This window comes from Musca domestica, unplaced genomic scaffold (genome assembly GCF_030504385.1).
Source record: "Musca domestica strain aabys unplaced genomic scaffold, Musca_domestica.polishedcontigs.V.1.1 48, whole genome shotgun sequence".
Taxonomy (NCBI): domain Eukaryota; kingdom Metazoa; phylum Arthropoda; class Insecta; order Diptera; family Muscidae; genus Musca; species Musca domestica.
The window spans coordinates 2,761,753-2,789,662 of NW_026712340.1; the positions used below are offsets into that span (position 1 = coordinate 2,761,753).

At 34.4% G+C, this 27,910-nt stretch overlaps 1 protein-coding gene across 1 annotated transcript in view; it reads left to right on the plus strand.

Moving 5' to 3' along the window:
- The window catches only part of LOC101889291 (sodium channel protein 60E), a 585,783-nt gene that overhangs the window by 223,777 nt on the left and 334,096 nt on the right, over nt 1-27,910 (plus strand). The gene's annotated exons all lie outside the window — the stretch shown is intronic.

A 27,910-nucleotide genomic window follows, 5' to 3' on the forward strand; every position in this document is an offset into this window, starting at 1 on the left:
GTCATAGGAAGCAGTATCTAATGCGAATTCTAAATATAAAATTTAAAACAATCCCGGTGAAAGCTGTGACACAAATCATCAAAATAACGAATATTTGGACCGAATATTTAAATACCGAATTTGGACAGTTCTCTGCAACAAAGTTTCCTATATACTTGGAACGCATATTTCCCATTTAAAGCAAATTCGGTTTGAAGTAGTGACTAAAACACCCAAAACTCCTTAAATATGCAATTATATGGGGTCTGTACCAAAACGTAGATCTATATAGTCCATTTTCAATACCAAAAGACCTAACTAAACACATCCGAGTAAGACTTTGTTGAACTACTTCATTTCGTGAAGTAGAGTTAATTCCAAAGACGGATCAGCATAAATTCGAGGTAAAATTTATGCTGATCAAGAATACATACACTTTGTGGGGTTTTAGGTGTGTAGTTCGGTGTGTTATATACAGAATGTCAAAATTAATAAACCCTCCATACTATGGTGGAGGGTAGAAATAGGTATGGTCATACCAATCCGAGGATATAAAGCTGTCGTAGAACCCGACTAATGCATTAAAACTTTATATACCCTCAAAGAGATCATATGATACGGCCAAAATGTGCCTCATCGAAATATTGATTTTTTTCTTCCCCACAAAATGTCAAAATATTCCTACAAAATCATTTTCTATATGAAAAGCAAACGGGTGTCTGATTATGTTCAAGTGTTCCCTATGATGATATTTGAATGAGATTGAGCCCTGGTAAGAAAATGGACGACATATTTTTAAAAGCCATTAATCTAATGTAATTATGGGATACATGGGACCACGCTTTCTGTTAAAAGAGATGTAAGAGATGTTAAAAGAAATATATAATCCAAACCTTTCTGGCACCTTCCCAAAAAAAAACACTCAATATTTTTCAAAGAAAACCAGTAAAGAAAGGTAGAAATATGCATATCAAACTTGGGTCAAGAAAAAAATTGGAGAATGTTGAATAGTCAATAATCAGCATTTTGAAAAATCAAAACGCAATAAATCGTTCGAAACATCAATAATCAAAATATTCTAACTTGTTTTCTACAAAATTATCAGGGCTGTCACAGAAACCATGTCGGTTTTGCTTATTGTCGTTTTTGTAAACCAATGTTGGTTTCATTTGGTGTCATGAAACCAAGTTGGTTTTGTCAATTTCGAATGTAAATAAAGCCAATGTTCGAAACAGCTGTTGTTGCTTACATGTGATGTTTGTTTATTTGTCATTGCCGGAGATAGCGTAAGTAAATTTTTTTATTGTGAACTTACTCATAAAGCTGCTTTGCAGATTTATGGTCCTTTAAACATCCTTTGAAAATTCTTTCAAAAATCCACGTTAATGGTCCTTTAAATATACTTTAAAAAATCTTTAAAAAATCCACGTTTATAGTTCTTTAAAAAATCTTAAAAAATTCCACGTTAATGGGCCTTTAAATATCTTTTAAAAAATCTTTAAAAAATCCACGTTTATAGTCCTTTAAAAAATCTTAAAAAATTCCACGTTAATGGGCCTTTAAATATCTTTTAAAAAATCTTTAAAAAATCCACGTTTATAGTCCTTTAAAAAATCCTAAAAAATTCCACGTTAATGGGCCTTTAAATATCTTTTAAAAAATCTTTAAAAAATCCACGTTTATAGTCCTTTAAAAAATCTTTAAAAAATCCACGTTTATAGTCCTTTAAAAAATCTTTAAAAAATCCACGTTTATAGTCCTTTAAAAAATCTTTAAAAAATCCACGTTTATAGTCCTTTAAAAAATCTTTAAAAAATCCACGTTTATAGTCCTTTAAAAAATCTTTAAAAAATCCACGTTTATAGTCCTTTAAAAAATCCACGTTTATAGTCCTTTAAAAAATCTTTAAAAAATCCACGTTTATAGTCCTTTAAAAAATCTTTAAAAAATCCACGTTTATAGTCCTTTAAAAAATCTTTAAAAAATCAAGCCCTGGTAAGAAAATGGACGACATATTTTTAAAAGCCATTAATCTAATGTAATTATGGGATACATGGGACCACGCTTTCTGTTAAAAGAGATGTAAGAGATGTTAAAAGAAATATATAATCCAAACCTTTCTGGCACCTTCCCAAAAAAAAACACTCAATATTTTTCAAAGAAAACCAGTAAAGAAAGGTAGAAATATGCATATCAAACTTGGGTCAAGAAAAAAATTGGAGAATGTTGAATAGTCAATAATCAGCATTTTGAAAAATCAAAACGCAATAAATCGTTCGAAACATCAATAATCAAAATATTCTAACTTGTTTTCTACAAAATTATCAGGGCTGTCACAGAAACCATGTCGGTTTTGCTTATTGTCGTTTTTGTAAACCAATGTTGGTTTCATTTGGTGTCATGAAACCAAGTTGGTTTTGTCAATTTCGAATGTAAATAAAGCCAATGTTCGAAACAGCTGTTGTTGCTTACATGTGATGTTTGTTTATTTGTCATTGCCGGAGATAGCGTAAGTAAATTTTTTTATTGTGAACTTACTCATAAAGCTGCTTTGCAGATTTATGGTCCTTTAAACATCCTTTGAAAATTCTTTCAAAAATCCACGTTAATGGTCCTTTAAATATACTTTAAAAAATCTTTAAAAAATCCACGTTTATAGTTCTTTAAAAAATCTTAAAAAATTCCACGTTAATGGGCCTTTAAATATCTTTTAAAAAATCTTTAAAAAATCCACGTTTATAGTCCTTTAAAAAATCTTAAAAAATTCCACGTTAATGGGCCTTTAAATATCTTTTAAAAAATCTTTAAAAAATCCACGTTTATAGTCCTTTAAAAAATCCTAAAAAATTCCACGTTAATGGGCCTTTAAATATCTTTTAAAAAATCTTTAAAAAATCCACGTTTATAGTCCTTTAAAAAATCTTTAAAAAATCCACGTTTATAGTCCTTTAAAAAATCTTTAAAAAATCCACGTTTATAGTCCTTTAAAAAATCTTTAAAAATCCACGTTTATAGTCCTTTAAAAAATCTTTAAAAAATCCACGTTTATAGTCCTTTAAAAAATCTTTAAAAAATCCACGTTTATAGTCCTTTAAAAAATCTTTAAAAAATCCACGTTTATAGTCCTTTAAAAAATCTTTAAAAATCCACGTTTATAGTCCTTTAAAAAATCCACGTCTATAGTCCTTTAAAAAATCTTTAAAAAATCCACGTTTATAGTCCTTTAAAAAATCTTTAAAAAATCCACGTTTATAGTCCTTTAAAAAATCTTTAAAAAATCCACGTTTATAGTCCTTTAAAAAATCCACGTTTATAGTCCTTTAAAAAATCCACGTTTATAGTCCTTTAAAAAATCCACGTTTATAGTCCTTTAAAAAATCCACGTTTATAGTCCTTTAAAAAATCTTTAAAAAATCCAAAGTCCTTTAAAAAATCCAAGTTTCTAGTCCTTTAAAAATTGTTTAAAAAATTCACATTTTTAGTCCTTTGAATATCCTTTAAAAATTGTTTAAAAAATACAAAGCAAATGAAAAGTGACAGCTCTAAGCAACTTGGTTTATTCCAGGGCAAGGCAGAGAGCCTCAAAATTTTTTTGTGATTGTATGTGTTTTGAAATAACAAAATATTGCAAGTGTTTTTTTGCCTCTCTTTACAGAGTGAGAAATAATTGGTTACCTTTAAATTTTCAATTTAAAATTTTCTGTTTTAAAAACGACTTCTTTGTTAAAAATTAATATTTTGATCAGACAATTCAGAGATATATGTGCACAGTTATTTCAATCATGTTTCATTTTGAAATAAAAAATATATAAGTTGACATTTTCAAAAATTTTATATAATTTTTATTAAAAAAAATTATTAAAAATAAATAATAATTTCAGACTTAACAAGTTGATCCTTTAAAAATAACCACAGGCTGATATATGCAAATAGTTATAGAATTTTATGCTGATCAGAAATGCATATCATGCGTTGGGTCCTAAAATATTATGTCTATGAATTACAAACAGAATGACAAACATCACATCCTGTTATTTTCACCAATATTGACTAAGAACGTACATATAATTTTTGATCATTTTTTCTTGGCGTTTTTAAAACCAATAGTGACAAAATTGGTTTCTATGACAGCCCTGTATATGCGAAGTATGGGCAATATCAAGCCGCTTACAGCAAACTTATTCCTTCCATGCCAACTTTTCTTTTATTCTAAAAATATAAACCATGCGACTTTAAATCATTTTTGTGGCTATGCATGTACCTTAGCACGCCCTTTTCCTCCTATCTGTCATTATTTCTCAGATTTTGCTCGCAAAACAGAAAACTATTTTCTATTTTTTTAATTTATTTCAACAAAAATAATTACAATATTTAAATATGCATTTGACTTAAATGTATGCAACTTAAATAAATATTTTTCATAAAAAGGACTAGGGGTGACGAAAGTAACCAACTGTATGAACTTAATCGGTCAAGGCGATGTCATGAAAATAAAAATAAACTTATTTTGTTGCTCCATTTTAGGAAAGAAAAAAATATACCTTACTATTTTTTATTATAAATAATATATATGGCCTACAAAATATGCTCTTGCATTCATTCATTTCAATGTAATAAAAAGGAAGGCTGGGACATTCGTCATTTGTCACAATGACAGGAGAGCAAGGCACAAACAAAAAAAACCAACAAGAATAACAAAACAGTACATGCTTTTATGCAGAGGGAAAAACTGACTGACATGAAAACCAAAGTTTACAAAACAACGACAGCAACAACAACAAAATCAGTAAAAATAAACCAAATCAAAAGCAGCAGTGGAAGCAGCGGCTGGAGCACTGAAACCACCAACATCAGCCGAATGCTAACCATTAAAAAATGAAAGCCTAAAGTTCATGCATGCAAATCAGCAACAACCACAAAACAAGCAACAACTTAAAAAAAAAATCCAAAGCCACATAGACTCACACACACACACACAAACTCACTCATCCACACTCTACCATGACACCATGTAAAGCAAGCAATGAAGCAACCTACGAAAAAAAAGGAAATCCAAGAGATGACTCCAGCCAGCAAGTGCCACCAACACCACCATCACGTTGTAAGACACATGCACACACACATACACGCCTGTTTCACATATTTGCCCATAAACACCCAACACTTTGTGTAGTGTAAACAAACATTGGCCACAATCTCATGCAAATATATTTTCCCATTTTTTTTTTTTTTTTGTCGCTGCCGCTTTTTAATGTCTAGTTATTTTTCACCCAGTGTCCTGTGTGAGTGCATGTGTATGGGTGCGTGTATGTGCAAGGCAGCAACCCGTTAACAAATGGCCCAACTGATGGAATGTAACTTCCACGCTTCCACTTTCGTTCAGTTCAGTTCAGCTCGAACGGATGTGTGTATTTTAATATTTGTATGCAAATTTGATATTTTTCATAATTACATTTTACACGTGAATACATTTCAATTGTAGGGAAAGGGGAGGGGGTGAAGAGAAGTGGAAAAGACGTGAGAAAGACCAGGTCGTAGAATATCCTCTCACTTTGCGACGTGGAAGATATTCAAATGTGCAGCAAATGTGTCAAAATGTAAATAAACATGTGGGAAATGATTGTTGCTGGAGAAGATGACATTCTCATTGCCCTACACCGATCATGGATCAAACGATTATATCCGTCGCTACAAAAAAATACCAAAATTTTAGTCCAGAAGTAATTCGATCTGTAACGCCTCGAAATGTAAGTCTGTAATACATAAACAAAATGTATTATTGATCAGAGTAATATTCTGCAGCGGCACCGCTCTACCCATTTTTCAGATATCGGGAGCCATTATTACGGTGGATACTGTTATATGTGGACTATACAAAAAGTAAACTTGATGACACTGTACAACACAAAACCACAGTGGATTATGAAAGCATTTTGGTGCAATTTTAGAACAAAGATTTCTTCAAATCCTTAAATTATAGCCATATAGTCCTTAAATCATAGACATATACTAATTCAATCTCAAAGAGGTCTGTTTGATGCTAAAAGTCTGACTTCGCCGATTTTGTGATACCCTACACCATTATGCATGTTTAGTAGAGCTCCCGTAACAAAATAATTTATTTCAAGAAATTCATAAAACCTATCAACATTTGGCTTTAGAGCAGTTATAGTTTGCTATGGAGTGAATGATATCACTTGGAGAGGGATTACATTAAAAAATATATATCGGAGCCGAGTTCCACAAAATGGATACGTACGCCCCGAAATGCTCCATTTACTCCATTTTGGCTAATATTAGCCATAAACTAACAATAAACCTAAAATCGGATTAAGGATATACAGAGGAGCTACATTCAAATCTAAGCCGTTCTCGATCAAATTTGGCCAAGATATTTCCGAGCTTTATCATTGTTGTCGAATGCATATTACGAATGTGAGTGACTTAAACACCAAATCGAATGAAACATATTTATGGGAGTTACAGCTATATCCGAACCGATTTCTCCGAATTTAATGTACTTGCTTCTAGTCTGAACTCGGTCGGATATGGCAAAATTCAGGTCATTTGGATTAATATCGGTTATTTGGTGAACAATTAAACAGAAATCGATTGAAAATATATATAAGGGAGCTATATCAAAATCTGAACCAATCTTGATAAAATTTGCCAGAGGCATTTCTGGGCTGTGTCTATTTACGCTATTACGCTTGTGAGGATAAAGTATTTATATTGGAGCTATAGCTATATCTGAGTCGATTTACACCAATTTTGAAGTAATAATAAAAAATCCATTTCATTTGGGCAGATATTACCCATTTGGTGGACAATAAAGCTGATATCGGATAAAGATACTTATGGGAGCTATATCCGATCTCGATAAAATTTGACAGGGGTATTAGCAGTATTTAGCAGTATCTGATGTCCAGTACCAAATATCATTCTTCAGGAGTGCATATTACGCGTCTGAGGGACTCTAACATATATAAGGGAACTATAGCCGATTTACAGCTTACTTTAATTGCTTCTACACTGAATTCGGTGGGATGTACCAAAATACAGGTTATTTGCACTTATATTACCCATTTGGTGCACAATTAACCCGAAATCCGTTAAAGATATATGGGAGCTATATCTAAATCTGATCCGATTATCACCAATTTCAAAAAGGTTCGTCCTTGGGCCAAACATTTCGGCATTAAGATCACTATGAAGTGTATGAAAACTAGTTAGTCGGTTTTTCGGACAGATGTATACCCTCAGCCAATGTTCGATTATTTAAATATATTGTGACTTCTATGGAGTTGACTCCGAAAGAGATTCTGTTTCGTATCGCTGACTTGTTTCGCCGGATATAACAGATAAAAGTATTGAAAATTGTGTCCCTTTGTGGGTGAGGTACCAGAAGGGGCTCGTATGTATGAAATTTTAAGAGAGTTTGATGCTTTTATGGCTTCCTTTGAGTGTTTTGTTTTTGAAAATCTTGAACACTATTTGGGGGAGCTACCAGAAGAAATTGTCCGATCTATCTTATATTTATCACAGATCTTGTTTTGGGAAATATTAAGAAGTACGAAGAACCGGATGTTAATTTTTCATTTTACGAACTTCATGACTATTCCAAATTTTGATTTTTGTGGGGGAGGTACCAGACGGAGTTGACCAACTAATTTCATTTTTACACTAGACCTAGAGTTAATAAAAATATTTTTACGTGTGTAATGTTAAGAGAAGCGGATGCTTATTTCGGATTTTATGATCGTTTTGGTTATTCAAATCTTTGACGCCAGAAGAAATGGTCCGATCTCTACTATCTTTATAATGGGTCTTCTTTTTATAGAAATATTGAGATGTGCCAAGTCTGAATGGAATCGGATGTTAATTTCTTGTTTTATGAGTTTCATGAATATTCAAAATTTTTACCCTTTGTGGTGAAGATAACAGAAGCAGTGGACCGATATATTCCACCTACATACCAGACCTGGGATTAATATAACTATTGTGATGTGTGTAATTTGAAGACAATCGGACTGTTACATTGAAGTTTTTGAGAGTTATAATTATTCAAAATTTTGACCCTTTGTGGGGAAGTTACTGGATGGAGTGGACCGATATTGTTCATTTTCACACCTGACCTAGCACTGATGCAAATATTAGGATTTGCAAAACTGGAGTAAAATCGGATGAAAATATTTTCTTTGAAAATTTTGACCCTTTGCGGGGAGGTACCAGAAATGGTGGGCTCGTTTTTCCCATCTCCGAACTTGATCTATGTTTGACAATACTATTACGAAGTAACAAATCGGATACTCCTGTCGAAGTTATCGTGCGCATCATCCAGACAAAGGGAAGGACGAACATCGCTAGGTCGTCTCCAAATGTCTTGAAATGGATTTGGTCCAAAGAGGCCTAAGGTATAAGACCGCTATTTTGATAAGTCACGTTTTGGCCGTATCAAATCTGTATAAACCACTCCAAAAAAGAACTCCGGGTTCTTAGACCAAACTCTTTTGAGTTGTGACACTCTCTAAATAAATGAGCGATGTGTTGCTTACACTAACCGATCATGCGGAGAATTCAATCATCCCTATGGCTTTCGACATGTCTGGGACACAATATAATGAAATACATTTCTGAGTAATCCCCGTGTCAATTCCACCCTTTATAATTCTGCAACACCACTGTGTAGGGTACAGGAATAGAGTTGTGTGAGAGAATAGCTCCGACCTCATGAACCGACAAATTCCCCATTGTTTGCCCATTGTTTCTATTTTATGCACTCGTCGTATGTCCCTTAGTAATTCTAAACAATGTTGATGTTTACACTGGATTTCTTTTGGACTGTTTACACAGCTGTCGTGTTGGTGTTAGATTTCAACTAAACTTCCTTGTTTATTGCGGAGGTCCAAAAAAATGTTTACGGGTTATATACAAACACACATACTATGTTAAACTCGTATGTGGACGTCAGCAACAAAGGAGTAAGGGTAGGGTTATGTATGTGTGTGTGTGTGTGTGGTGTCATGACACATTGGAATTTTATGAAATTAGGAACACACATACACTTACATACATGTCCACTCTGCACAGCAAATGTTGATGGTCAAATCCTATTGTTGTTGTCATTGCTTGATGTTAACATCCATGTGTGTGTGTGTGGTAACACGCAATCAGGACAATGGCACAGCAGGAAAACAGCTTGCAACTAAAAAAGAATACATTTTCGAGTAAATTACCAAAATAAGAGATACAAGGTAAATCCTGTTTAAAAATCTCAATACAAAATTGGATTTGGTTACAAAACCATGAGTTGAACCCCAAAACAAAACAGCAGCTCTGTGTTGTGTTAACGGGGTTTTCACTTGCACACACACATGCAAATATACAACCATTCCTGCAAATGGTCAAGTCTACATGTAATTGAATTGAAATTGGTTTTCGTGAATGAAAGCAAAATATTGCCATTTAAATGGTTTCCAAGAATTGAATGAGAAAAGAGGGCAAGTAATTAAAATAAAATCAAACAGCGTTCGTTTTTAAGGATATTTACGAAATAAATTAAGAAAATTCCATTGAAATGTAGGGAATTAAAAGAAAAATGAAAATGCAAATGTTCCAATTGCTTTTGCTTGTTATTGCCACATAGTACTCGGTTAATGTAACTAATGGACAAAGTAGTTAATTTGGTAGTTTTAAATAAAATAAAATGGTTAGAGTGTAGCAAAATTTTAAGTATAAAAAGTATAAGTATTAAAGGTTGAAAATTTCAAGATAGGTGACGTTTTGAGAGTTTATATCACAAAGTAACATAAATTAAGGAAACCAGATTTCGCCAAATTTTTTCCTCAATTTACAGATTAATATTCCTTGGTGTACTTTCATTTTAGGCATATGGTATCTTCACTAATCTTATCGATAACCGATATTGACCCACATGCAAGTTACCAAAGGGACCTTTTTATACCCTCAGCCATATGGCTACAGAGGGTATATATCATTTGATAGGTCAAAACGTGCCTAGTCGAAATAATGGTTTTAGAACCTAGGTCTCTTTGTATCAAATCCGTTTCAGAACATTTGGAGTCGATCTATCGATGTCAGTCCGTCCGTCTGTCTGTCTGTCTGGCTGGCTGGTGCGCACGACAACTCTCGAAGGAAGTATCCGATTTGATCCAAACTTGGTACATCGTAATATTTTTGTCAAACTTAGATCGAGTTCGGAGATGGGCGATATATTTTCAAAGAAACGCATTTATTGCACAGAAAGAGAAAGGATAAACCGATTTTGCTCGAACTTTGCAAATCCTAATATTTACGTCAGTTCTAGGTCAAGTGAGAAAATGGACAATATTGGTCCACTCCATCAAGTACCTCCCCCACAAAAGGTCAAAATTTTGAATAATTACAATTCTTATAAAATGTGATGTAAGAGTCCGATTGTCTTCAAATTTCGCATATCCCAATATTTTTATTAACCTAAGGTCTTGTGTTAAGAGTGAATACATCGGTCCATTCATCTTAGTACATCCCCCACAAAAGGTCGAAATTTTCAAAAAAAAAAATATATATAAAATATATTTTTTGCACAGAAAGAGAAACGATTATCCGCTTTTGCTCTAACTTTGCAAATCCTAATATTTGTGTCAGTCCTAGGTCAGGTGCTAAAATGGACAGTATCGGTCCACTCCCTCAAGTACCTCCCCCACAAAGGATCAACATTTTCAATAATTATAACTCTTATAAAATGCGATGTAAGGATCCGAACGTCTTCAAATTTCACACATTCCAATATTTTTATAAACCCAAGATCTGGTGTTGACATGGAATGTATCGGTCTCCTTCTGGTACCTCCCCCAAAAAAGTGTCAAAATTTTGAATATCCATGAAGCTCATAAAACGGCAAATTAACATCCGATTCCATTTAGACTTGGCACATCTCAATATTTCCATCAACACAAGATCTGTTATAAAGGTGGTATAGATCGAACCATTTCTTCTGGTACCTCCCCCATACATAGGGTTCAAGATTTTGAAAATCAAAACACTCAAATAAAGCGAAATAAGCATCCAACTCTCTTCAAATCTCACACATACAAATATTTTTGCCAACACAAGATCTGTTGTGAAGTTGATATATATCTGCGAACCCCTTCCGGTACCTCACCCACAAAGGGTCACAATTTTCAATAATTTTATCTGTCATAACTTTCGAAACAATTTAGCAATTCTTTACTACTTGCTATGATCAAATATTTCTCTCAATAAGAAGCCTTATATGAATATGAAATTTATCGGAATTTATGAATTCGCATAAAATAGGAAATAAATATCCTTTCTTGTAATTTAGCCCAATATTTCGCTCAATATTTTTTATTTTATCAGATGAAGTATAAAAATGGAATATTTCGGTAGACTCTATCTGGTACATCACGCACATTTTAACATTTTCAAAAAATTATTACGTATCTCATATAAAGTGAAGGAGTGAGCCGATATAATCCATACCAGGAACGTCGGAATATTTATATCATATTTTTGGGTCCGATACGAAATGGACAATATTGGTCCATTCCTTCGGAAACTGCTCCATAGAGGGTCAAACGTTTGAATAATTGTAACACTAGTCAAATATATTTCGATTATTTAATCGAACATAGGCTGAGGGTATATATCTGTCGGCAATACCGACTGGTACTTTTTAACTTGTTTGATCCAATTTCAAAATGTGATAAAAAAGTCAATAAAAATACCTGCTAAGTAATTCAATTATAGACCCTAGATCACATAAGAACTCTAAATTGTTCTTAAACGACGGGAATGTATAAATATTAAAACTTGAGGAGTTAAGTTAAAATGTATCAGTCGGATTTAGCGGCAGATGTATGCCCTCAGCCAATGCTCATTTATTTAAACATATATATTGACTTCTGTTATGATTATTAAATTTTTTGACCCTCTATAGAATAGATTCTGAAGGAATAAGCCAATTTTGAACATTTCAATAACATGATATCAATATTGCTATGTGCCACATTTAGACCTCACTTTGTATGAAGTATGTGATAATTCTTTAGAAAATGTCAAAATGTACCTGACGTAAAGGAAGTGGTTAACTGCAGTTTTCCATTTTCATAACTCATCTAATACAGATAAAATTTTTGGTATGGGCAAAATTACAAGAAAATCCAACATTTATATCCAATTTTGTGCGAAATCATAAATTCCATATTAATTCCAGGTTTCTAGTTGAGAGAAATATTCAGAAAGTTGTAAAGAGTCGCTAACGTATTTCGCAAATTATGACAGATAAAAGTATTGAGAATTGTGACCCTTTTTGGTTGACGTACCAGAAGGCGTTCGCAGACATATATCATATTTGCAACAGATCTTGACACAGATCTAGTGTTGAGGGAACATTGGGATGTACTAAATCTGAATGGAATCGGATGTTAATTTCGCATTTTATGAGCTTCAAGGATATTTGAAATTTTGACCACAAGGAGTGGACCGATACATTCCATCTTCACACCGGACCGTGGGTTAATAAAAATATTGTTATGTGCGTAATTTTTAGACAATCGGACTCTTACGTTATATTTTACAAGAGTTATAAATATTCAAATTTTTGGCCCTTTGTGGGGAATATACATGATGGAGATGGAGCCGATATTGTCCATTTTCGTACCTGACCTGGTACTGATGCAAATATTTAGATTTGCAAAGTTGGAGAAAAATCAAGGATAATACGCAGTAATATATAAAATATATGTGCAGTAAAATATTTTTGAAAATATCGACCTTTTTGGGGGAGGTACAATGTTGTCTATCTACGAACTTGATCTAAGTTTGATAATGATATTATGTACCAAGTTTAGACCAAATCTGATATTCTATTCGAGAGTTATCGTGAGCACCAGCCAGACTGACAGGCGGACGGGAATAAAAGGTATTTTTCAAAATATGATTAAAAACTCCCTTAAAACTGTAGCAAGTCAATATATTCAACAAAATAATTTGTCATAAAATTCTCTCATAGGTCCTAGAAATTTAATATTTGCGTCAGTCCTAGGTCAGGTGCGAAGATGGACAATATAAGTCCACTCCACCAAATACCTCCCCCCCACCAAAGGGTGAACATTTTGAGTATTTATAACTTTTATAAAATGTGAACTGTGAACTCCAATTTACACACAGAGCAAAACTTTCATTAACCAAAGGTCTGTTGTGAAGATAGAATATATCGGTCTACTCCTTCTGGTACCTCCCCAACAAAAATTCAAAATATTTTGAATATCCATGAAGCTCTTAAAACGCGAAATTAACATCTGATTTCATTCATAATTGGTATATCTCAATATTTACATCAAAAAGATCTGTTATAAAGATGGTAGAGATCAGCCATTCCTTGTGGTACCTCTACCAAAAATAGTCAAAGTTTTGAATAACCAAAACGAGCATAAGACCCGAAATGAGCATCCGGTTCTCTTCATATTTACACATCCTATTATCTCCATCCCATCCTATTATCTCCACGACAACGGGTCAAAATTTTAAATATCCATGAAGCTCATAAAACACGAAATTAACATCCGAATCCATTCAGACTTGCTCAATATTTTCATCGAAGTAACCACTCTCTTCAAATTTTAAACATACAAACATTTTTGTTAACACAAGATCTGTTGCGAAACTCTTCTGGTACCTCACCCATAAAAGAATCACAATTTCCAATATTTTGTCTGTCATAACTTGCGTAAAAAGTCAGCGATTCTTTACAACTTGCTAATATTTCTCTCAACCAGAAACCTGAGTTGAATTTGGAATTTACCGGAATTTATGATTTCGCATAAAATTGGATATAAATTTTCGTTTTTGTTGTAATTCTGCCCATACCAACATCTGTATTAGATGAAGTATGAAAAATGGAATGCATCGGTCGACTATATCTCGTAGCTCACGCATATTTTAATATTTCTTAAAAATTGTCGCATATCTCATATAAAGTGACGGAAGTAACCAATATAATCCAAACCTGCAACGTCGCAATATTTGTGTTATATTTATTTAGATCCGATATGAAATGGGCAATATTGGCCCATTCCTTCAGAACCTACTCTACATAGGGTCAAAAATTTGAATAATCATAATAGAAGCCAATATATATTTAAATGAACGAACATTGGAACATTGAACATTTATCGGCAAAACCGAACTCCTATTAAGTCAGTCTCACTAATTTCATATATTCTTTTATATTTGCAGGTAAGCGATCATTTTCAATAACTACTATGTGTAAGTGCAAAATATGAATATTTATAAATTATTCAAGCCTGAAATTAAAAAAACGGGAACCTCCATAGCAAATTTTATACTTCAAGGATTGCCATCTACCAAGTCTTGTTAAATACCAAATTTGAAACAATTTCTTGGGTAAATGGGATTAGGATCATCAAAATACGTAATATCGGTGGGTATCGGTATATGTGCGGTATAGGAAAACATGGACCTAAATATTCAATGTTCTGCTACCGGACTAGAACAATATAAACTAAAAATACCAATTTTTAGACAAATCCGCTGAAAAAATTTGCGAAAATTATCAAAATACCGAATTAAGGAAGGTGCCGTTATATGGCGACTATTCCAAAACGTGGACCTATACATACAAAGTTTTGCAACACGAGCTAGAACCCATTAGGAACTAAAAATACCAATTTCCGGAGAAATCCGTTAAAATATGAGTCAAATATCATCAAAACACCGAATATCGGGAGGTACCGTTTTATGGGGCTATACAAATTCGGAGCTAGAACCCATTCTATCGGAGCTAGAACCCATTATGACCCACAAATACCAATTTTAAGACAAATCCGCAAAAAAATGTGGCAAAAATCATCAAAATAACGAATATCTGGAGGTACCGTTGTGTGGGGGCTATACTAAAACTATACATACAATTTTTCGCCACTGGAGCTGGAACCCACTGTGCCGTACAAATACAAATTTTTGACAAATCCTTGAAAAAATGTGGCAAAAATCATCAAAATATCGAATATCGGAAGATACTGTTGTGTGGAGACTATACCAAAACGTGGGCCAATACATATACAATCTTCCGCCACTCGAGCTAGAAAAATCCATGGAAAAATGCGGCAAAAATCATCAAAATACCGAATATCGAGATCGATGGAGACTATACCAAAACGTGAACCGATATATCTAATTTTCAATACCAACCATCCTAGACACAATACAAATGGTTCTGCTAAATTTTGAAGCTCTACGTCAAATAATGTGAGTTGTATCGTGATTTCAATAGACGGACGGACTGACAGACGAACATCGTTAAATCGACTTAGAATTTTATGCTAATTATGAATATATTTATATACTTTAAGGGGTGTACGACGAATATTTAGGGATGTTACGAACGGAAGAGAAAGGTAATATACCCTCCTTTCCAAGGTGGTGGGTATAAAAATAAAAATTACGAACAAAATTATCTCAATTTCTCGCAGATATATAAAGTTCATGGTGACGTATAATTATTGTCCTAAATAATACGCAACCTAGGACGGGCATTTAAATGCTTACTATTACCAACAATAACTATTTAATAGTTTTAACAATTGCCATGCTCGGGTTGCATTAAATTTTTAATCCTTTTAAATTTGATAAATATACAACCAGTTACAATTACACAAACAGTGGTTATTCACACACTAACACTTACATACACACACACACACACACAAATTACATAAAAATCACAAATCCTTTTCCTGACCCATACATTTAACTACGCAACTCATACCAAACCAAAATGTTGCGTAAACAACCGGATCAAATGCTAATTCGGCAATTATTTCGGATGCCATAAAGGAATAATCTTTGCATTAAAGTAAACAATCAAAAAAGGACACTAAAATGAGGGTGAAAATAACAACAACGACGACAAGGCAAAATGAACAGTCATGGCAAATAAGATCCCATACTTTCTGATGTTCTGGACACAGAAAATGGGTTCTGGCAAAGTTCAAAAGTTGTTTGCATAAATGAAACATTTATTTCTGGTAGGAGGGCGGCCCTACATGTTATGTTAATTTCAATGAATACCCAGCCTAAGGGTCATTATCCAAAAGGGCAAATGTACCAATGTGGGGGAGGTGCGGTGCAGAGGAGAGGGGAGGAGAAGAAAATCAAATTGGGATGTTAACATTGTCATTGACATTTCCTTGCGTTTCCCTTCAGAGACTAATTTTATGTCTTTCACTTGGATCAGACCAAACCCCCCATTTCGCCACTCCAATTAAATATTGGCCAAAGGACAATCGATAACAGTTACAAGACGGTTATGTATTGTAGCATTTTCTAATCACACTTATTTCCTCCCCCCGTACTCCCCGCTCGCTCTGCTCAATCCAGTCCATAAAATATAATTTCCTTTTGCCAGCCTGTGTGTTTTTGCAGCAAGTGTCATTACAATAAATTCTCTTCTTAAGCAGACGACTTAATGCCAGCGACTGTAACTTTTATGTAAGCCGCTTTTTGTCTTCTTACAATTGAATTGATGTTTCCTTTTGTCCTTTCCGGCTATGCTTTATCTTAATCGATTACATTTTCCTTTAAATAAAATTAGTAAGAAATTAAGTTGTCGTATTCTCTTGCTGTTTTATACAAGGTTTGTTTGGGTAAATCTGATTGATATCTTCTTGGTTAAGAAAATTATGGAACCATGCGGGGTCTAACAAAATATTTTTTATAAAATATATCTTTTTACTGTCAAGGGAATAAAAATAGGAAGTAGGATCGATTTGAGTGTTTTTGATTTTTTGCTATTTTTCTTACCACCACCGAGAGAGGGAACTTCTCTTAATATACTTCGTAGACCCCATTAAGAGTTTATTCTAAGTCGATTCTAACGAGCTCCGGCTATATGTCCGTCTGTCGGTTGAAATCACGATACCGTCCACTTTATACGTAAAACTCTCAAATTTGACACAATAGCGTATTGTGTCTAGGATGGTTGGCATTGAAAATTAGATCTATCGATCTACGTTTTTTATAGCACGCATACATCGGTACCTACTGATATTCGTTTGATGATTTTAGCCCCATTTTCATACGGAAGTGTTCCATTGTATATATGGGTCCGCGTTTTCCTATAGGCCCCTTTTTGAAAGTATTTCCTGATATTCGGTATTTCACGAAATTTTTGAATTCATAATGATTTTTACTTTCCGTGGCAGATTATCGTCACGATTTTCAAAATTTACTAAAGGAGATATTTTTTGAATCATTGCACAATGGACCCACACCCAATTTTTCTGTTCAAAACTATTTCAATGTCTCCATATGTAAACTCTAGAAACCAACAGTGACCTCAATATCAAAGCACTCTCCCTTCAAACAAGACAAAATTTCGTAAGACCTAGTACGCCTATACAAAACAAACAACATCTCTTCATCCTAGACACCAACAGTGATCCAAAACAAGTAAAAAAAATTCGGTCGGCTCTGCCGACTGATGTATACCCTCAGCCAATGTTCGATTATTTTAAAATATTTTGACTTCTGTTATGAATTTTCAAACTCTTGACCCACTATGGAGTGGAATATTTATATTCAATTTATGGGATCATAAATTTCATATTCATTTCAGGATTCTGGATGAGAGACATATATTAAGATATAGCAAGCTGCAAAGAATCGCTGAGTTGTTTTGCAATTTATGACAGATATTGAAAATTTTGCACCTTTGTGGGTGAGATACCAATAGGGGTTCGCAGTTATCTATCATCTTCACAACTGATCTTGTGTTAGCAAAAATGTTTGGATGTGTGAAATTTGAAGAGACTTGGATGCTTATTTCGCTTTCTTTGAGCGTTATGTTTTTGAAAATTTTGAACCCTATGTGGGGCAGGTAGCAAAAGAAATGGTTCGACCTCTACCATCGTTATAACAGATCTTGTGTTGATGGAAATATTGAGATGTACCATGTGTGGAATAGAATCGGATGTTAATTTCGCTTTTTACGAACTTCATGGATATTCAAAATTTTAAGCGTTTGTGGGGGAGCTACCAGAAGGAGTGGACCGATATATTCCGTCTTACTACCAGATTTTGGGTTCATAAAAATAGTAGGATATGTGCAATTTGAAGACAATCGGACTTGTACATCATATTTTTTAAGAGTTATAATTATTCAAAATTTTGACCCTTTGTGGGAGAGACACATGACGGAGTGGACCCATATTATACATTTTGGCACGAGACCTGGAACTGACGCAAATATTAGGATTTGCAAAATGAGATTATTGCTTCCTTTCCTTTTGTGGGGGAGGTCCCAGAAGGGGTGGACCGATATTGCCCATCTCCGAACCCGATACTCCCTTCGAGAGTTATCGTGCGCACCAACCAGCCAGACAGACAGACGGATCGCTAGATTGACTCTAAATGTTCTGAAATAGATTTGGTCTAAAGAGACCTAGGGTCTAAAACCGTTATTTCGACTAGGCACGTTTTGCCTGTATCAAATTGTATATACCCTCTGTAGCCATATGGCTGAGGGTATAATTAGTGCCATTTAGTACTTTTCGAACAATTATAGTACGCATTTTCAATAAAGTACCACTTAGAACAATAATAGAACTTTTATAACAATTATAGAACGACAGAGACATCAACAATGACATCTATATCAAATTTCAGGATTTCAGCTCTATTCCTTCATCAAATACCAAATTTAGTACTATTCACTACTTTTCTTACATTTATAGTACACATTTCCAAAACCACATCCATATCTGTTCCAGATATCAACAGAGACCTTAATATGAAATTACCATATCTCAATCTTAAACACTAACTGTTGTCTCAATACCAAATTAGTACTTTTCGTACAATTATTGCACACATTTCCAAACCCACTTAAAAGTTTCTACCTCAAATAGCAACAGCTATCTAAATATCAAACTTCAGATTGTTTTCCCTATCCCGTCAACCAAAATCAAATTTAATACCATTTAGTACTTTTCGCACAATTATAGTACACCTTTTTTTAAAACTATCTCCATATCTCAATTCCACATACCAACTGTACAAAATACTTTGTACATACTTTTGAGTGCGATTGAGGCGCTGGGAAAATGTAGCAATAAAAAATAAATGTCCTAAAATTAAATATTTCCCAGCCGCCATAAAATATCACATGTGAAGAATTCAGTGATTTTGTGCGCTGACGCATACGATAATGTGTGAGATAATAAAGGTTATGACCCACACGCACATATATCGACGCGCTCAGTAGATGCACAAGACCACTTGAATGAGATGTCAAGCAGCCCTGCAATGTTCTCCATTCAATATTAGAATAGATAAGAACAATTGTGTGGCTGCGACTAGGTTAAGTTAGATTAGTTTCAGTAGCACTTAAGAAACATATTTTTTAAATAAAATTAGAATTGAAATAACACCCTAACGAAGCGGTCGTGTTTCTTTTCTCACTAAATATTGCTCCAGTCGAGCCGAAAACAGAATAGAGTTGACAATCGAAGAGATAGATTGGACTCTATTCTTATCATTAAAAACATTGATCCTCCGAGCAGGATCCAAAATAGAATTGAATCAACAGCCAAACCATTCGGTTGGTTTTCCTTTCTCATTCATTGGTCAATCGAGCCTTCACTTTGGTTAAAGTGAAAAGAACTAGCGACCACAAAACGAAAATAGTAGGAGTTTTCCCCCACCAGTGGTAAGAGACTCACTACAAGCAGAAGTAGTTATTCTTCAAAAAAGAGGAGAATAGCTACCAATAAAAATCCGTTGAGGGATAAAATTATAAAGAGCCATAAAGGCAAAATTTAAAAATATAAAAAAGACCCAAAGGGCAAAAATTACAAAAAAAAAACGCTGTAAAAGCAAACCAAAACATACAAAATAAAAAAGACCCACGGGGCAAATTAGAAAAAAAAACATAACAAAAAGAGGACAACAACAGTCCCACATAAAAAATATACAATTTTGGAAAAGAGGACATCAAAAGTCCCAATTAAAAAAGAAGTAAATTAAAAAAAAAATAATAATAAATAAATGAAAGAAAAGCAGTAAAAAAACGAAGAAGCAAAATATACAAAAAAAAAATATATATATATATATATATATATAAAAGCAAAAAATGGAAAAGGAGTTCCAAAATCAAAAGTTCCAAGAAGAGGAGCGAGAAAATACAACAGCGTCAGGAGACGCATTGAATATATCCGAATTCGATATGGAAAAAATGATACGAGAGTTTCGGGCGTTCCAGAATGTGATTATCCAGCAGCACCAGGAGAAAATGAAGTGGATTATGGAAGAAATTGAGCAGATGTTCCTATCGCAGCAATCCAGCAACAATCAAAAATGGGACAAGGAACAAAAGGAAGCTGGGAAAGATGACCTGTCCACACAACTAGCAAGTGCAAGAGAAGGACATGATGCTGTTGAACGAAAACAGATTCCAGTCTTGGAAGGTAATTCTGGGAATTTTTTCCCGCCGGCAAGTCCTCATTTTGAGGAAGGGAAAGAAGAAGAAGAAGATTCCGCCCTGACCAATGAAGAACCCGAAAAACATAATGATATTGGAGAGAAGGAAAAAGAAATAAAGGCGATAAGCACAGAAGGTCACATCATTTCCAACGAATATGTGAAAGAATTAATCGAAGAAATGGGAAAAGACAAACAAAATTCTCTGGTTCCGGTTCCTGAAGAGTATTCCAACGAGTATGGAAATGAATTTATCGAAGAAGTGGGAAAAGCCAAACAAAATTCTCTGGTTCCGGTTCCTGAAGGTCTTAGCGAAATCCATAGCAAATCATCAAGGGCCGTGAAAACAGAAGACGACGAATCGGAGCTTACGATAAAGCCAACGGCAATCATTTGCTACATGGGTGATGACGGTCTGCAGCGATGGACTACTAATTCGGCAGCATGGAAAATGAAGCCGGCAGATAAAGGTGGTGGTATCGACAAGAGAGGCTGGATGAAACGTTGGAGTCGTTTCCTGGAAGCAGTTACTTAATTGAATATTTAGACTTTTTGAGCATATATAGTTAATTTCCTTTTCATATTTTTATATTTAAATATTTTATTTATAGTATACATTTATTCAACTTTATAAAAATACAGTCCACTATTAACATACGCATTTAAGCCGCCCGGGAGAATGTACAAAATACTTTGTACATACTTTTGAGTGCGATTGAGGCGCTGGGAAAATGTAGCAATAAAAAATAAATGTCCTAAAATTAAATATTTCCCAGCCGCCATAAAATATCACATGTGAAGAATTCAGTGATTTTGTGCGCTGACGCATACGATAATGTGTGAGATAATAAAGGTTATGACCCACACGCACATATATCGACGCGCTCAGTAGATGCACAAGACCACTTGAATGAGATGTCAAGCAGCCCTGCAATGTTCTCCATTCAATATTAGAATAGATAAGAACAATTGTGTGGCTGCGACTAGGTTAAGTTAGATTAGTTTCAGTAGCACTTAAGAAACATATTTTTTAAATAAAATTAGAATTGAAATAACACCCTAACGAAGCGGTCGTGTTTCTTTTCTCACTAAATATTGCTCCAGTCGAGCCGAAAACAGAATAGAGTTGACAATCGAAGAGATAGATTGGACTCTATTCTTATCATTAAAAACATTGATCCTCCGAGCAGGATCCAAAATAGAATTGAAATAACACCCTAACCCTTCGGTTGGTTTTCTCTTCTCATTCACCAACCGAGACTCAACATCAAACTTCGGGATTCTAGTTTTATTCCTTCGCCCAATTTAGTACCACTTAGTACTTTTCGTACAATTTGGTACGCTTTTCCAAAACCACCTTGACCGCAAACACCAACAGTGGCAACTATATTAAATGCCAAGATTTCGGCTCTATTCCTTCAGGGAATACCAAATTTAGTACTTCACCTTCATATCTTAATTCCAGACATCAACAGAGACCTCAATATTTTTCATATCTCAGTCATAGACACCAACAGTTATCGCAATATGAAATTTCACGGTCTCAGCCCTATCCCTTCACTTAATACCAAAGTTGTTACCATTTTGTGTTTTTCGTACAATAATAGAACATATTTTCCAAAACCTCATGCATATTTTAATTCCAGATTCCAATAATATTCTAAATATCAAATTTGAGAATTATATTTCTATCTCTTCACCCAATACCAAATTTAGTACCATTCAGTACTTTTCGTACCAGGCTAAACATGATAAGCAACACTAATACCAAATTTTCAGGTTTCAAGCACTTGCTCTTCACCCAATACCAAATTGTACTAAATATAGTACCATTTAGTATTTTATGTTCACTTGTTGTACATATTTATAAGACCCCCTCATTGTCACAAACCTACCATCAACAGGGATCCCGAACTAAACCCTAAACCAAACTGTTCCAAATGTAGTACTTTTTAGCACAGTTCGCACACTTAGTACACATTTTCAAAACCACCTTCTTATATCAAACTTACTTTCCAACCTTGGTTCTCACACCATAATTCAAGTTATTAGCCCTAGCCATTCACAAAATTCCAAATAGTACCATTTTAGAAGTTTGGTAACACTTTAGAACTTTTCGTAACCTCAAAGTTCAAATTTCCAAAAACCCCCTGGTACGTCTATCCTGCACTCCAACAGTGACTCTCATTCCAAATTTTTACTCGTGTATTTTTACCCTCAGCCATATGGCTAGATATACGGACAAAACGTGCCTAGTCAAAATAACGGTTTTAGACCTTAGGTCTCTTTGTACCAAATCCGTTTCAGAACATTTGGAGTCGATCTAGCGATGACCATCCGTCCGTCCGTCTGTCTGGCTGGTGCGCACGATAACTCTCGAAGGGAGTATCAGATTTTGTCCAAACTTGGTACAACGTAATATTTTTGTCAAATTCAGATCAAGTTCGGAGATGGGCAACATTGGTTAACTCCTTCTGGTACCTGCCCCACAAAACGTCGAAAATTTAAAAATATATATTTTTTGCACAGAAAGAGAAACGATAATCCGATTTTGCTTCAACTTTGCAAATCCAAATATTTGCATCAGTGCTAGGTCTGGTGTGAAAACGGACCACTCCTTCACCCCCACAAAGGGTCAAAATTTGAAATAATTACAACTCTCATAAAAAAAGTTATGTAAGAGTCCGATTGTCTTCAAATTTCACAGATCCCAATATTCACATTAACCCAAGGTATGGTGTTGAGATGGGCAATATCGGTACACTCCTTCTGATACCTCCCCCACGAAAGATCGAAATTAAAAAAAAAAATATTTTATTCTGCACAGAAAGTGAAGCAACAATCTGGGGTATATATAATAGATTAGATAGATTAGATCTCTTCGGATCAAATCCGTTTCAGGAAATTTGGAGTCGATCTAGCGATGTCAGTCCGCCTGTCTGGATGGCTGGTGCACACGATAAATCTTGAAGGGAGTATCCGATTTGTTCCAAACAAGTACCTTCCCCACAAAGTGTCAACATTTTAAATAATTAAAATTCTTATAAAAGTAGATGTAAGCTTCCGATTGTCTTCAAATTTCCCAAATCCCAATAGTTTTATTAACCCAAGGTTAAGGTGGAATTTATCGGTCCACTCCTTCTGGTACCTTCCCCACAAAAGGTCGAAATTTTGAATATACATTGGGCTCATTAGACGTGAAATAAACATCCGATTCCATTTAGACTTGGCACATCTGAATTTTTTTTATGAACACAGGATCTGTTATAAAGGCGGTAGAGATCGCACAATTAATTCTAGTAACTACCCCACAAAGGCTGAAAGTTTTGAATAACCACAACACACACATTCCTTTAATTCTACTAGCACAAGATCTGTTGTGAAGATGGGATATATTGGTCTTCTCCTTCTGGTACCTCCCCCAAAAAGGATCAAAATTTTGCATATCCATAGAGCTCATAAAACGCGAAATTAACATCCGATTCCATTCAGACTTGGCACATCTCAATATTTTCATCAATACAAGATCTGTCTCAATCTGATCACAATTTTCAATACTTTTATCTGTCACAACTTACGAAATAAGTCAGCGAGTCGGTGCAATTTGCTATATCAAAATAATTCTCTCAACCAGAAACTTGGGATGAATATGGATTTTATGTTGAAGTTACCAATATAGACCAAACCGGGGATGTCGCAATGTTTATATTGTATTTATTTTATTAAGTGCGAATTCCCAGATTACCTGACGCCTCGTGCAAAATTTCAAGATTTTAGCTTCAGCCGAAGCTGAAGCCGATTTTAGCTTCTTCAGCGTTGAAGAATCATCCTAATCCTATTTGGTTTTATTTCATTACCATCTAAGGATCTTTGTTGTGGTATAGACGTATCTGTCTAGGTTAAGACATGTTCTTCATATAAGAGATGTTGAGAGCTAATATTTGTTAGTTTTGTGAAATCTGCCTAATTTTAACCGGAGTTTATACTGCTGATCTCAAAAAACAAAAATTCTTCATTTTTATTAAATTCATTTTAATACTTAGAATTGAATATGGTTATTTGTATATCTCCACAGTTTCTTTGGTCCACGAACAACTTTATCTCTTACAATATTATGTCCTTTTGATATCTTTAAAAAAGAACTGCGTTTTTTTCATATCTTCGTCTTCATCGCTTAAGGGCAGAATAACAGCAACAGCAGCAACAACAAAAAAAGGCAGGCGCAAAAAATGCCCCGTATTTAACATTAATTTCTTTCATTTTCCTCCATCTCTTCGGGGGCCCTTCTGTGCATCGCCACTGACTGTTAAGGCTATATGGTTGATGATGATGCTTGGGCTTAACTTTACAGCTTGTTGCTTGTTTTGGAATATTTTTTCTACTTCTTCTTGCCATTCTTCATTTTCTTCTCCTTCTTCTGCTGTTGCTTTGGCTGCCGCCGATGCTGGGATTTAATTTTGTTCATTCTTTTGATACTGCTTCGTTTTATAGTTTCCTTTCTCCATGATACTTGGTTCGATTTGAAGGCCATTTTGTTGGTTAAAGGCTGTGTGTATACATCACAGATGTTGATGTAGAAGCTGGCGGTGCAGTTGTTGTTGCCGGAGCTGCCTTTAGTGCGTTAGTGGCATAGGAATTACAATGAAATTGCTGTGTTGTAATGAAAGAGTAAATGTCGAGGGTCAGAGGCAGCATAAAAGAGATGTTCTTGTACAAAGAGAATGATGATGTTTTTTTTTCTCAAATATTCCAAGAGGGCCGGGGCTACTTGTGTACAGTAAAAATTATCGCAAGTCAAGTGCTGGTCCTCATCGACAACTCTCAAGAAATGTTAATACATTTCTTAGGAAATTTTTCGTTTAATTGCTGAATGCCATCTTTAAAATCGACAGAAATAAGGGAAATATGTAAAATATTTGGAAATTTGTTAAACAAAAAAACCTTCTTAGCAATACGAAGAAAATATTGCAACGTAAAATTTATGGCAATAAGTATACGCCCCAATGTACTCAAGGGTGTTCCTAAATGAAATTTAAATTAACGTATACTTTATGAGAATTAGAAAACGTCATTGGGGCCTTCAAAATTAAAATTGTCCAAATATTAAGGAAAACGAATTTTTATCATAGGAGTTATTATTAAGTACCACCTGGGTAGAATATCCCCCGACAAAAACCAAGGGAACTGATGATTGATTGTTGGCGCTTTCCGAAACTCCCTGCCTTACCAGCAAAAAATAAAAAAAAAAAAAAAACAGTAAAGAAAGTCTTGAAGACGGGCGGGTGACTTTATGAGCTTTAGAGCTCCACGTAACAATTACAAGTTTTTATGGGAGAATTTAAACATACACCCTATGATTATAATTATAATTTAAAGTTCAAAGGCCTAAATATGCCGAAGCATTTGTATCTTTTAAATTCGGACTTTTATTGCCCATTTAGTGCAAAATTAATTTGATATCATATAAAGATATATATGGGAGCTATATCCAAATCTGAACCGATCTCGATAAAATTTGGCAAATATATTTCTTAGCTGTATTTGATATATTTCCCTGAATATCTTGTTACGGAGTGCATATTACGGATGTGGGTAACAAATATAACGAATCGGGTGAACAATATAGATGGGAGCTGTAGCTAAATCTGAACCGAGCTTCACCAAATTTGACATACTAGCTTCTAGACTCAATTCGGTCGTAACGGCCAAATTCCACCCATTTGGGCAAATATTAGACGTTTGGTGCACAATAAAAGCTAAATAGCAAAAAAATTAGCAAAAGTATTTCTGAGCTGTATTTGATATATTTCCCCAAATATTGTTGTAAAAGAGTGCTTATTACAGCTGCCGAGGACAAAAATAACAAATCAGATGAAAATTATATATTGGAGCTATAACTATATCTGAACCGATTTCGATCAAATTTGGAATACTTATCTCCAGGCCTAATTTGGTTGTACTTGCAAAAGTCCATACTATTCGGACTGATATTACACGTTTGGTGTACAATAAAATGTAAATCGGACGAATATATACATGGGAGCTATATCTATTTTTTTACCGATTATCTTCAATTTCAATAGGGTTTGTCCTTGGGCCAAACAAATGATTTGTACAAAATTTCATCTGGACGGACAGACGGACGAACATGCATAAATCGACTCAAAATGTGATTCTAAGCAGATCATCATCATATTGGGTATTTTGATGATTTTAGGCACATTTTTGCAATGGAATTATCTTAAAATTCACACAAGGGTATGAGTATTAAACCCCTGAAAGAGAATTGTGTGTATAGGTCTACGTTTTACAATAGCACCCATAGTACCGAGATATTCAGTATTTTAAGAATTTTCACGACTTTATTTGCCGGAATTGCGTCAAATTTCGTATTTGAATTTAATAATGGGTTCTACAACCTATGACAGTAAATTGTCTTAGTATAGCCCCCATACAACGGATATTAGCGACGTTATTCACCGGAATTGCTTCGAATTTCGTATTAAAAGTTCGGAATCGATACTACAGTCTATGAAAAAAATTACTTATCAGCACCACATCTTCATATAGCCCCCATATAAAGGTTTTCATTTGAGCTGTATTTTTCGACCGATTACTTTTTTAAATTTTTTTAAGTTCCTTCCGAAAGGTGGAGGCTATAAAAAGTTCAGCCCGGTCGAACTTAGCTACTTTTCTACTTGCTAGTTCTTAATTCAGATTGGTTTCATTGTACATTTCAACGTTTTTTATACCCCACACCACATAGAGGTAAGGTTATTATGTATTTGTGCATGGAGAAGAAAGCGGGATAGACCCGTAGTTACTTTTGAGGATCTTCATACAATCACTTTCTGGGTCGATTTCTGCATGTCAGTTCATCTGTCTGTCAATGTATTTTTGTGAACAAAATGCAGGTCGCATTTATTATCCGATTGAGATGAAATTTTCCAAAAAATATTTTTGTAGCCCAAGGATGAACCCTACTAAAATTGGTGTGAATCAGTTTAAATTTATATATAGCTGTCATATATATCTTCAACCGATTTCGGGTAAATTGTGCCCTAAATGGTCATTATAAGCCTTAATGAAATGAATTTTGCCACATCTTAGGGAATCCAGTCTAGAAGCTATCAGATAACGCCCAGATACGTCTGTAAAATTTTATCGAGGTCGGATAAAATTTGGGTATAGCTCCCATATATATCACTACCGAAATGGCGAAATGGCTAATATCAGCCCAGATGGACTGAATTTTATTAATCTCAACTAAATTCATCTTAGAAACAAGTACTTCAGATTTTGTTCAAATCGGTTCAAATATAGCTATAGCTCCCATTTATTTAATCCGATTTGTGGCTTTAAGTCCCTCACATGCGTAATATGCACTCCACAAATCTAATCATACCAT